The sequence below is a fragment of the Ruditapes philippinarum genome, unplaced genomic scaffold, assembly GCF_026571515.1.
Source record: "Ruditapes philippinarum isolate M1 unplaced genomic scaffold, ASM2657151v2 ctg735_1_1_1_1, whole genome shotgun sequence".
Taxonomy (NCBI): Eukaryota; Metazoa; Mollusca; class Bivalvia; order Venerida; family Veneridae; genus Ruditapes; species Ruditapes philippinarum.
This window is the reverse complement of record NW_026865931.1, coordinates 250575-262852: the sequence shown is the minus strand read 5'-3', so window position 1 is coordinate 262852 and position 12278 is coordinate 250575. Positions and strand designations below refer to the sequence as shown.

At 34.0% G+C, this 12278-nt stretch overlaps 1 protein-coding gene across 7 annotated transcripts in view; it reads left to right on the top strand.

The window, feature by feature from the left end:
• Positions 1–12278, top strand: part of LOC132730769 (protein kinase C delta type-like) — a 103165-nt gene that overhangs the window by 13657 nt on the left and 77230 nt on the right. Inside the window, exon 1 of one of the 7 annotated variants that reach the window (XM_060716761.1) lies at positions 10149–10339. The exons of the other annotated variants lie outside the window; for them this stretch is intronic. The gene's annotated coding sequence lies outside the window, so the exon portion shown is untranslated. Of the gene's footprint in view, positions 1–10148; positions 10340–12278 lie in introns of those variants that run through there. 7 annotated transcript variants of the gene reach the window in all.

Genomic DNA, 12278 nt, shown 5'->3' with positions numbered 1-12278 from the left:
AGCATATAGTCGCCGCCTTGTCCGTCCGTCCGTCCGGCCGTCCGTCCGTCCGTCCGTCCGTCCGTCCGTCCCCTTTTCTTGTCCGGGACATAACTTTGAAACAACAAGAGGTATCAACATGAAACTTTGTAGGTAGATAGATCTCATTGAGTAGGTGTGCAGTGCACAAGAACCGTAACTCTGCCTTGCCTAATTTTTGAATTATTCCCCTTTGTTTATTTTTACACTTTGAACTTTGTCCGGGACATAACTCTAAAAGTATAAGAGGTATCAACATGAAACTTTGTAGGTAGATAGATCTCATTGAGTAAAAGTGCAGTGCACAAGAACCGTAACTCTGCCTTGCCTAATTTTTGAATTATCCCCCTTTGTTTATTTTACACTTTGAACTTTGTCCGGGACATAACTCTAAAAGTATAAGAGGTATCAACATGAAACTTTGTAGGTAGATAGATCTCCTTGAGTAGGTGTGCAGTGCACAAGAACCGTAACTCTGCCTTGCCTAATTTTTGAATTACCCCCCTTTGTTTATTTTACACTTTGAAATTTGTCCGGGACATAACTCTAAAAGTATAAGAGGTATCAACATGAAACTTTGTAGGTAGATAGATCTCATTGAGTAAAAGTGCAGTGCACAAGAACCGTAACTCTGCCTTGCCTAATTTTTGAATTATCCCCCTTTGTTTATTTTACACTTTGAACTTTGTCCAGGACATAACTCTAAAAGTATAAGAGGTATCAACATGAAACTTTGTAGGTAGATAGATCTCATTGAGTAGGTGTGCAGTGCACAAGAACTGTAACTCTGCCTTGCCTAATTTTTGAATTATCCCCCTTTGTTTATTTTACACTTTGAAATTTGTCCGGGACATAACTCTAAAAGTATAAGAGGTATCAGCATGAAACTTTGTAGGTAGATAGTTCTCATTGAGTAGGTTTGCAGTGCACAAGAACCGTAACTCTGCCTTGTCTAATTTTTGAATTATCCCCCTTTGTTTATTTTACACTTTGAACTTTGTCCAGGACATAACTCTAAAAGTATAAGAGGTATCAACATGAAACTTTGTAAGGTATATAGATCTCATTGAGTAGGTGTGCAGTGAACAAGAACCTTAACTCTGCCTTGCCTAATTTTTGAATTATCCCCCTTCGTTTATTTTTTACACTTTGAACTTTGTCCGGGACATATTTCTTAATGTATAAGAGATATCAACATGAAACTTTGTAGGTAGATAGATCTCATTGAGTAAGTTTGCAGTGCACAAGAACTGTAACACTGTCTTGCCTTCTTTTGTAGTTATTGCCCTTTGTTCATTTTGACACTTTGAACTTTGTCTGGGACATTATTCTAAAATTATAAGAGATATCAACATGAAACTTTGTAGATAGATAGGTCTCATTGGGTGGAAGTGCAGTGCTTAAGAATCATTACTCTGCCTTGCCTTATTTTGAAGTAATTGCCCTTTGTTTATTTTTACTTTTTGACTTTTGTCCTGGACATTACTTTAAAACTATTAGAGATATCAACATGAAACTTTGTAGGTAGCTAGATATAATTGGATAGAACTGCAACGCTTCAAGAACCTAAACAAAGCCTGGTGTAATTTTGGAGTTATTGCCCTTTGTTCATTTTTTTTTATACTTTCCTGTGTCCAGAACCTTCTCGGGGAGCATCACCCGGTTCAACCGGTTCTTGTTTTATGAATGGTTTGATGTGTTTGGATGTTTCATTTTGAATAAAATTCTTTAAGATTCAAGGACTAAGATCATTTTATTGCTTGGTTTACAATTAAGCAAGGTTCTGCAACAATTTTATGATAAAACATTCAAATGCTTACTGAGATTGGTTTGAAGTCAGTAAAATCTACAATTTGTAAAAATATCTTTGTCATAAACCATTGGTTTTCATTTGATACTTATTATAATTTTAAGGAGCTTGTGGTTAAATTGAAAGGTCAAAGTTATTTTCCATGTGCCATTCCCGAGGACAATTTGTCTTTTTATGTCAGTGTTCCCCTGTGCAGTTTCAAAACCATTTTGCAAAGGTGGTTATTTTAGTGTGCACAACAATATAATTTGGAGCCTCTCTTATTTTTTCTAATTTCTTTGAAAAACATCTTTTTTTTTGTACTTCATAAACATTTTCATGCATGTATTTTATAAACTTCTGAAACCACTCTGTTTCTATATAAAACCAAATAATGAAAATAATGCTTAATTTTGGGTTTTTAGATTTTCTGACATTTTGAAGTAAGATCTCACCCACTTTCACTTGCTGGTGGCATTACAGATTCTAGTTAAATAATTATCAGCATCATAATGATAATGACTCGATTATTATTTACGCTCCCTGCTTTACAACAAGTATTGGTTACTTTGCATTGTTCACTGTTTTATCAAAATTGTGCATGTAATTCTACAGGGTGTACCAGTATTCTAGGTAATTGATGCTCCAAATGCATTTGAGACATCCACAGTTTCTAAATGGGAACCAGTTGTAATCAGCAAATGAAGGTAGAATTATCTCACTGTTAGTATTGATTTTGGTAAGTCATTCATTATCATTGCATTTAAATTATCTGCTTTACCTCAACATTTAAGTCATAAGATTATTGAATGTAGATTAATTGGTTATATATATAGATATATATATTACAGAATTGATATACTTCCTGCTAATATAATATTGTGCTGAAACAGTATTGATATAGTTATTACTGACAAGTATTTTTAGGATAGGCATGTTGATTAAAGCAGGCATGTTAACCCATTACTTCATATACACGCCTTTTTCACCCCCCCTTTTTGTTGTCTCAAATGGTGAAAAAATGCCTTATTTAGACCCCCAACACTTGTTTTTGTTTGAGAAATGTTGTTAAAAAAAGTGACCACTTTTTCGGCGCGGCCCCCCAACCAAAAGATACATCAGGGGGTTGCCAGAAGGGGGATGTGCCCCCGTTCTGTTTGGGGGTTTGAAGGGGGACAGAGTCCCCCTCATCGCCAAGAAAATTTTGGACTCGTGAGAGGCTATAAATGACATCAGATTGATCATAAGGTAACGTGTAACCAACGCTGAAAAGCATTTGACTCTATCTCAATCCATTGAGAAGTTGCAGCACTTTGAAATCAATTATGATGGAAAAAATCAACGCAAAATAGTGATTTTTGGCAATTTTGAGATGTCCCCTCGTTGCCATGGTAACAGAAAATTTAAGCCTGAGCATGTTGTTGCAAGGGCAATGGTCCAGTCAACATTTGTGCCAAGTTTGATTAGTGTTGAAGCAGTTTTTATAGTATTATAGCAATTTGAACTTGTAACGGGAGACTTTTCAATGAAAAGAGCCATTTTTCACAAAATGCTCATGAAGTAATGGGTTAATGAAAAAAGTTAAAAAATCTACAAAACAACAATTTTTCTTCAAATTTATATGACAGGCCATGTTTAAATATGGAAAAACGCGATTTAGGGTAATTTCAAGTATTTTCATCATTTTCTGTTAACCCATTACTTCATATACACGCCTTTTAATGCCTTTTTCACCCCCCCCCCCCCTTTTTGTTGTCTCAAATGGTGAAAAAATGCCTTATTTAGACCCCCAACACTTGTTTTTGTTTGAGAAATGTTGTTAAAAAAAGTGACCACTTTTTCGGGGCGACCCCCCAACCAAAAGATACATCAGGGGGTTGCCAGAAGGGGGATGTGCCCCCTTCTGTTTGGGGGTTTGAAGGGGGGCGGAGTCCCCCTCATCGCCAAGAAAATTTTGGACTTGTGAGAGTCATAAATGACCTCAGATTGATCATAAGGTAACGTGTAACCAACGCTGAAAAGCATTTGACTCTATCTCAATCCATTGAGAAGTTGCAGCACTTTGAAATCAATTATGATGGAAAAAATCAACGCAAAATAGTGATTTTTGGCAATTTTGAGATGTCCCCTCGTTGCCATGGTAACAGAAAATTTAAGCCTGAGCATAAATTAACAGTTGTTGCAAGGGCAATGGTCCAGTCAACATTTGTGCCAAGTTTGATTAGTGTTGAAGCAGTTTTTATAGTATTATAGCAATTTGAACTTGTAACGGGAGACTTTTCAATGAAAACAGCCATTTTTCACAAAATGCTCATGAAGTAATGGGTTAAAGCAGTTGAATGTTCAGCCAGCTTGAAATACATCCATACAGTCTTGAACCAGATTTGTATATTTGCTGCTTTGGCGCCAAAACATATATAGCATAAAATTTGATATGGAGTTTCTAAAGAACTTCCAAATTGGAGGCTGAAGGTCTATTAATATGTTCAACAGTATTAAGTACACAATTTAGGCCTTCACATGTATGTGTAACAAATGCTTGAAGACTTTTGTTAAGAATAATGTAAAATTATGCTTCCAGAAATGTATAGAGATATTTTTATTGTCACATAATACATTATGATGTAATAACAAAATTAATTTTACAATCATTTCTGATACATACCCTCATGACGGCAAACAACACCACTGGGGGCGTTGTTCAATGACGTAACGTCACTTTATCACTTCAATTTATTTTTATGAAAAATAAATGTTGCTGGAGAAGGCTGCAATGCTGAAAGCTAGGGCAAATTAAATTAGCGTTTTTGATTACATATGGCAAGTTAGAGATCTTACTTATATACATAAATAATTATATAAATTCATATGTCTATAGAATTTGTTGTAAATCTGACTTGGTAACCTTCAAATATCTGTACTGTCACATTATCTACACAGTTTTTTCTCCTTAATTATTCAAACATTTACTGGTCACAGGAAATTTCCAATTTTCCCTACATCGGCCATAATAACTCTTCGAAATTATCAATTTCATTGTTGTTGTTGTGACTCATTTCATCCCAATTATATGACCTGATTTCACAACTTTGACATTTTTGGATTTAGTGGAATCCCAGTCCCAATCCAAAAAGGTTGAAATAAAGCATTGATTTATGTTAAAAAAATGAAAATTTATTGCTTACACTGCTTTACAAATCCATAAACAAACAACTTTGGTTGATAAAGAGTTCAATGAAAATGCCATAACATGTCAGGCTGAAATAAAGTTTCCTTTTAAAAGGAAAGGCTTGCTCAGTTGTGCCATCATCCCTTCCCTTTAAAATTGTTTTTTTTTGTTTCAATTTATTATCACATTTTTTTTTTTGAATTACGGTATTTGTATATCATAAAGGGTTTATTTAGTTTTTTTTCTCGAAAAAAAAGTTTCACTTTTAAAGGTTTAGGTAGGGTAAGCCCAAGACTGGATGAGCACCTGTGCCCATTTGTTTGAGCACCAGTGTTATGCATGCAAATTTGGACCAAATAGGGACCAGAAGTCCACTGATTATAACTGAACGGGACCTGATGCTGACGATAACAGTAGCAACATTTTTGTAAAAACGAATATTTTTTTGTGTAAAAAACGATTCGAAATCTATTCTCTATTGTATAAAACTAATAAAGAAAATAATCAATGGTAAAAATACTAACATTGGCTCTCACGTGGAGATCAATCTATCATACTGAAGGGAAACAAGTGTGCATATTTCATTTCCACTTTTTTCGCAGAGAGAGTGTTTTGGCAGTTGCTAATTTCATTTATATAGCAGCTTTAGAGACAAGTAAATGCACTAAAAGACTTCGTTACGTGGTACCAATTAATAAGCATGTATCAACTATGTTACACCTAAAATATCTATGATCACAGATATACCGACAACACAGGAGATCAGCACGTGGTAAGGTTAATGATATGCATGGGCTATTTTTAGATTACCTCACCAAGACGTTTTAACTCTGTCAGTAGATTTTAATATAACTTGATAACTCTGTCAGTAGATTTAAATATAACTTGATCATGCACTAATATTCTGCAAGATTCGGTCATGATCTTTTGGTTAGCAGGACCGCCCTTTGGAGACGGAATATACTACTACAGTAACCATTCTCTATTGCATAAAACTAATAAAGACAAAAACCAATTATAAAAGAAACTAACTTTTGCGTCTTGAAAACAGAATCAAGTAAAAATAGAAATCCTATTTATATAAACAAACTGGGATTACCGAAGTAACTAAAATAGCTTAGATTTCCGTAATATTACTTCGTCTGATTCCGCAGTATGACGGAATCGCCCGAATTGTCACGATTGCAATCGGAACTACCTCAGCTATTATCATTAATCAGAAGAGTGACGGAAAGGGCCGAAAAGTTGCTATTGGCACGATTGCAGCTGGTTTCCCGCTCAATCATGCAATCATGCACTAACAAATGTAAGCAGGAACAACTTTTCCAAAACAAACGGCTTGCCTGCAAGCCAACAAAATATTGCATACATTATGTAATATGAATGGAAGTTTAAGATAAAGAAATATATTGATTAAGCGAAATTTCACAGGTGGCAGTATCAGTGTTCCAACACCTCACCCCTATCTGCCCCTGGACCCCTACTACAACCCTGAAAAAAATTTAACACTTAAAGGCTTACTATAAGGTACCAAATACAAAACCACCGATAAAATTATTAAAAAAAAATTTCCACTATCAAAATTATAGTTATAGAAAGGTGAAAAGCCTACTATATGTTCATTTGCCAAACAATGTGAAACACAAGAAATCGTCGTTTTGGCGACTGAGGCACTTTCCGGCGGCATTTCACTGCATCATTCATTAACAGCAATAAAAAGAACTAGAATTCTACAGCTTACTTAATTCAAATTCCAACGAATATCAATATTCTATCGATTTTTTCTGTTTTAAGATATTTTTTGACTTGTCGCTGCCATTTTGGATGCTAATACCTGTGTGATATACGGATCTGATTGGGCGTCCAATTTGGCTCGTCCAATCGGATCACATATTACAACCCAGGTATCAGACTTTGTATTTGGTACCTTATAGTAAGCCTTAGAGTGTTGAACTATTTTTTTTTCATGGTTGTAGTAGGGGTCCAGGGGCAGATATGGATAGGGTGTCCAAACACTGATACTGCCACATGTGGTAGAATTTATGAAATATATATCATATCATTTATAAAAACAGCAGCAGTGGGCACTGTTTTATATCTTACACAAATGCATGTCTGTTATTCCAGTTAATAATGTGCAAAAAAAGTGCAGAGAATCTCTCTATACTGGAAGTCTGATATACTATGTTAAAATAATCAGACAAGATGAGTAAATTCTTTGAAATGCCCTGATATAAATATATTTAATGATCAACATTATTTTTTGTCCAATCACATTGTAGTATTTTTGAATTTTCAGCTAAGTCTAACTTTGGTTAATGTGTACTAACTAAATAAAATTTACTTAATCTGTCGTCTAACCAGTCTAACAAATTTCAATAATGCATTATATTAGGGAGGAGTTAGAGGTGTGATTTGCACTCTGAATTGTAAAATATCTAAGGTTATCAAAACAATGCCAACGAAAAAAACAATAAAGCGAGGTCAGGTGTTTCTAACTGTGAGGATACAATCAATTAATTTATTACATAGATAATACATGTTAGGCACGCAGAGACAAATGATTACATAAGAACTTTTTTATATCCTTTTAACTCTAAGAAAAATGTCTGTTATAAATTGCTGACTGTTTTAAACTTCTTCTTTTTTCTAGAAAATGTTACCTCTTTCAGTTGATAGGATTATGAACTGCATTAACAATCCTTGATATTAAGAATACAATGATTACATTTTTTGGCTGGAAAACTCATTACAGAAAAACTGTTTTTCAAATAGGATTTGAAATGTTAGTGAATAACTTAAAGCTAATAACGAATTTGTATAAATTATTAATCTAATGTATTTTCTCACATTTTCCATTTATTTATCAAGGATGTACACATTTCATTAACTCCATTGTTTTTCCTCGCTGTTTTTTCCCCCAGATATTTTATAGAAACATGATAGTCTTACTGTAGATAAAGGTATAAATTCTGTGACATTTTAGAAAAAAAATTTGCCTGATTATTTGTTGATAGGGCCATTTATTTAGCTTATCTAAATTTGACATGTTTGAAACTTGACAATGTGTAGACATCTTGTAGAGCGAAAGGGCGGAGCTATCGGTGATTTAGTGAAATGCCTTGTTTTTGGTTGAAAAAATAATGTTGATCATTAAATAGGTTAATGTTTAATAATATGCATTAACAAAAATAATTGGTCGCCTGCCTGCGGCAGGCTTGACCAATTATTTTTGTTAATACATATTATTAAACACTAACCTATACATAATATTGTTATTACAACAGGTAATATAGGTAACAAAGTTTTATAGAACTTGCTAAGGAACTATGTTATAACAGAGTGAGCAAATTTTTTAATTTATTTATTTATTTATTTTTATATGCCCGGAAGAATTTCGGACATTTTATGTTATACCCCCTGGCGTCCGTCCGGACGTCTGTCCGTCCGTCCGTTAGCAATTTGGTTTCCGGAGCATAACTTAAGTTCCATTTGGCCCACAATATTCAAACTTCATAGGATGACTGTCCATATTGGGTAGAAGACCCCTATTGATTTTGGGGTCAAAAGGTCAAAGGTCAAGGTCACTATGACCTTAAAACTGAAAACAGTTTCCGGAGCATAACTTAAGTTTCATTTGGCCTACAGTGTTCAAACTTCATAGGATGAGTGTCCATATTGGGTAGAAGACCCCTTTTGATTTCGGGGTCACAAGGTCAAAGGTCAAGGTCACTATGACCTTAGAACTGAAAACAGTTTCCGGAGCATAACTTAAGTTCCATTTGGCCCACAGTGTTCAAACTTCATACGGTGATTGTCCATATTGGGTAGAAGACCCCTATTGATTTTGGGGTCACAAGGTCAAAGGTCAAGGTCACTATTACCTTAGAACTGAAAACAGTTTCCGGAGCATAACTTAAGTTCTATTTGGCCCACAGTGTTCAAACTTCATAGGATGATTGTCCATATTGGGTAGAAGACCCCTATTGATTTTGGGGTCACAAGGTCAAAGGTCAAGGTCACTATTACTTAGAAATTGAAAACAGTTTCTTGAGCATAACTTAAGTTCCATTTAGCCCACAATATTCAAACTTCATAGGATGATTGTCCATATTGGGTAGAAGACCCCTATTGATTTTTGGGTCACAAGGTCAAGGTCACTATTACCTTAAAACTGAAAACAGTTTTCGGAACATAACTTAAGTATCATTTGGCCTACTGTGTTTAAACTTCATAGTATGAGTGTCCATATTGGGTAGAAGACCCCTAATGATTTTGGGGTCACAAGGTCAAAGGTCAAGGTCACTTTTACCTTAGAATTGAAAACAGTTTCTGGGACATAACTTAAAGTTCCATTTGGACCACAATATTGAAAGGAGGATTGTTATTTGAAGGAGGTAATACTTTATTTTACTCCCATGTCTTACAAATGCTTCATCTTTACTAAAAAGAAAAATCACTTTCGGGCATATAATGCTCCGCCTAGCGGTGCTCTTGTTTTTTTTTTGGTGTCCCGCAGTAATTGTCATAATCAGTTATATCAAGGTGAGTTGTTATGGTTATCATGACCAGCTTTATTTATTTAGATATATAATAGTACAGCTTTACTGAAATCTATGATCACTATTGGTAGTTCAGTAGTGTATTGCATTTATATATAAAAATATAAAAATTGAGTGATCGAACCTCAGGACACCATTGTGTGTAAAATTTCAGTGAACATCCGGGTTACAATTCCGAACCATCTTAAATTTCTCATCCACTTCAAGTCTCATCTGACGTAAATTTGAAACATTACCTTTATATTTTGGTCAATCCAGTTCTTAAAATAACCATCAGGTGTATCATTGTCCCGTGATGTGATAAATGACTAACTCTGTTAAAACGTGACTTTAATGTTTTAAACTTGTTTTTATGTGAAATTTTCTGTAATTTATACTAAATTTTCTTTCCTTTCTTTATTTATTTCTCATTGAAAAAAAAAAGATATTTGAAATATGTGATGTTTTTGAAAACATAATTATTATGAATCCGGTTTAGTATTCATTTATCTCAAGGAAAACATGTATATAATTATGTTTAAAGAATAATGGTTGAAAAGATTACAATATACATGATAATTTTAGATATTTGAGATCTCCGCAGGGTTAAGGTTTATCAGGCATGTGACAAGTTGCGCTTCCTGGTTGCGTTACCATGAATTAATACTACACTATACATAACCTTGTTGAACAATACATGTTGAAGGAAATGTAAAATTATTATTTTTGATAATGTTGGAATAATCTGTGTTGAAATGATATAGACTATACAGTGGGATATCAAATATCTGTCTATAGATTCTGTTTATAATATTTATAGTGGTAGGTAGGAAATGGATTATAACTTAGAACTGCAAGTTAATAACATAATGTGACATATTATACAAATAATACATGGAAAATAAATGTCATGGTAAAATAGGATTGTATTGAATGTAAGGTATAACACATGAATAACACATCATATTCAATGGCTCACTTAAGTCAATAATTGTTTTATTTTATGAATAGGCTAAGAATTAAAAAAAAACGAACAACACAAAAAGTACAACCTTATATACATCTACAAATTTTGCCTTGTTGAAGCGCGAGAAAAAAGACGCACGTGTTAGGCGTGCAACGACTATGCAAACGCTGCGCAAACAAAAGTAACTCAAGTTTATACTCATAATTGCGGTGTAGTCTTTAAGTATAATAGTAAAGTAATGATATTTCAATTGTGAAATATGCCATAAAGAACAAAAAGCAGCAATTATTTTTTAATTAATACGGGTTATTTAAACAGTCTATGGTGTATGGTTATTGAATATGAGTCTCAATCTATTTTTTGACTGGGAAAATCCAATTCAGCCAGTGAATACTACACCCAGTTAATATGATTTTATAAAAAGTTCTGTTGACTACAGTTTGGACCAATGAGATTGCATCTATATTTAGATCATATAATAAAATGTAATAGGCCTACATTATGCCTAGTCTGTGTAAATATGTAAAGAGGGCTTTTGTACTCTTGGAAACGTTGAACTATTTGACCATTATTGAAGGATATGAATAAGTTGTTTCTATTTAGCACATTAAATTTGTTATAATTATCAAAACACAGGTTAAGTTTGATAAATTAATTGTTACTGTCATTTCAATAATTTTTTTTACAATATAAATGTAAGATTGAAGGCCACATGCAGGAATATATCCTTTGATGTACATTACATAAGTTGGCTTAATGTTTTCTTATAACCCATACTTTTACAAGGTAGAAATAAATGTAGTGGTGAATCAGTGATACATTTGAACAAATCAACAATAAAAAACAATTGACAGTGTTTAATCACTGGCCTGTGTCAACGGTGTGTGTTCCGTTTATACAATAATGGACCGGACAGAAAGATAATCTTAAAAGATGTTGATAAAGCACAACTTTATATCCTTATGTTACTTTGATACTAAAGTACTTTAAAACATCTACATATTAATTTCATTGAAAGATAATGAAAATTGACCAAGTAAACAAATTAATTGACTCTAGAAGGGATGAGATAGCATCTGTTACTTTTTGTTGGCATGGATATATATCTATTTACAGGAAATAATAAAATGTCTCAGTGGAAATGGCTGATAGGCTGATTTCCGACACTTTTGGTACCTGCCTGAAGGAGGCTTGCCCATTAATCTTCAAAAACAGAGATTATTGACAACTAAGCTATTATAATTGTGTGCCAGGGGCGGAATGCCATTTCTTCAGCAATTATTTTTTCTATTTATGGTGGCTGCAGTAACAGCTATATGTGATCCATATATACATACTGGTTAAAGATGGCGTATGCTTTAATCTGAATGTTTCTGTTAGTTTTTGTCAAGCCCATTTGCTGAGTGAGCTCAACTTAGTCGCCACTGTGTTGTATTGTTGGGTGTATGTGCATCTGTGCAGCCATCCGGATTTGTCCCATGTATATCTTGCTCATTCTTTGAAGGATTACAAAACAGTTTGGTACAAAATTAATAAATGTTCACCTTGATGTATGGTGTGTCGCACACAAAACCCAGTTCCACTGCTCAATGGCCAAGGTCACACTTGGGTGAAGCGCAAACCCGTGTCTGGAGCATAACTTCTACATGTATGGATGGATTTAGATATAATTCAGGAAAAATATTCTCTATAGTGAGGTGGATGTCACACGAATAAATTCAGGTGTCTGTGACAAAGGTCAAGGTCACACATAAGGGTCAAGGTCATATAACAAAATAAAACATATATTGGCGA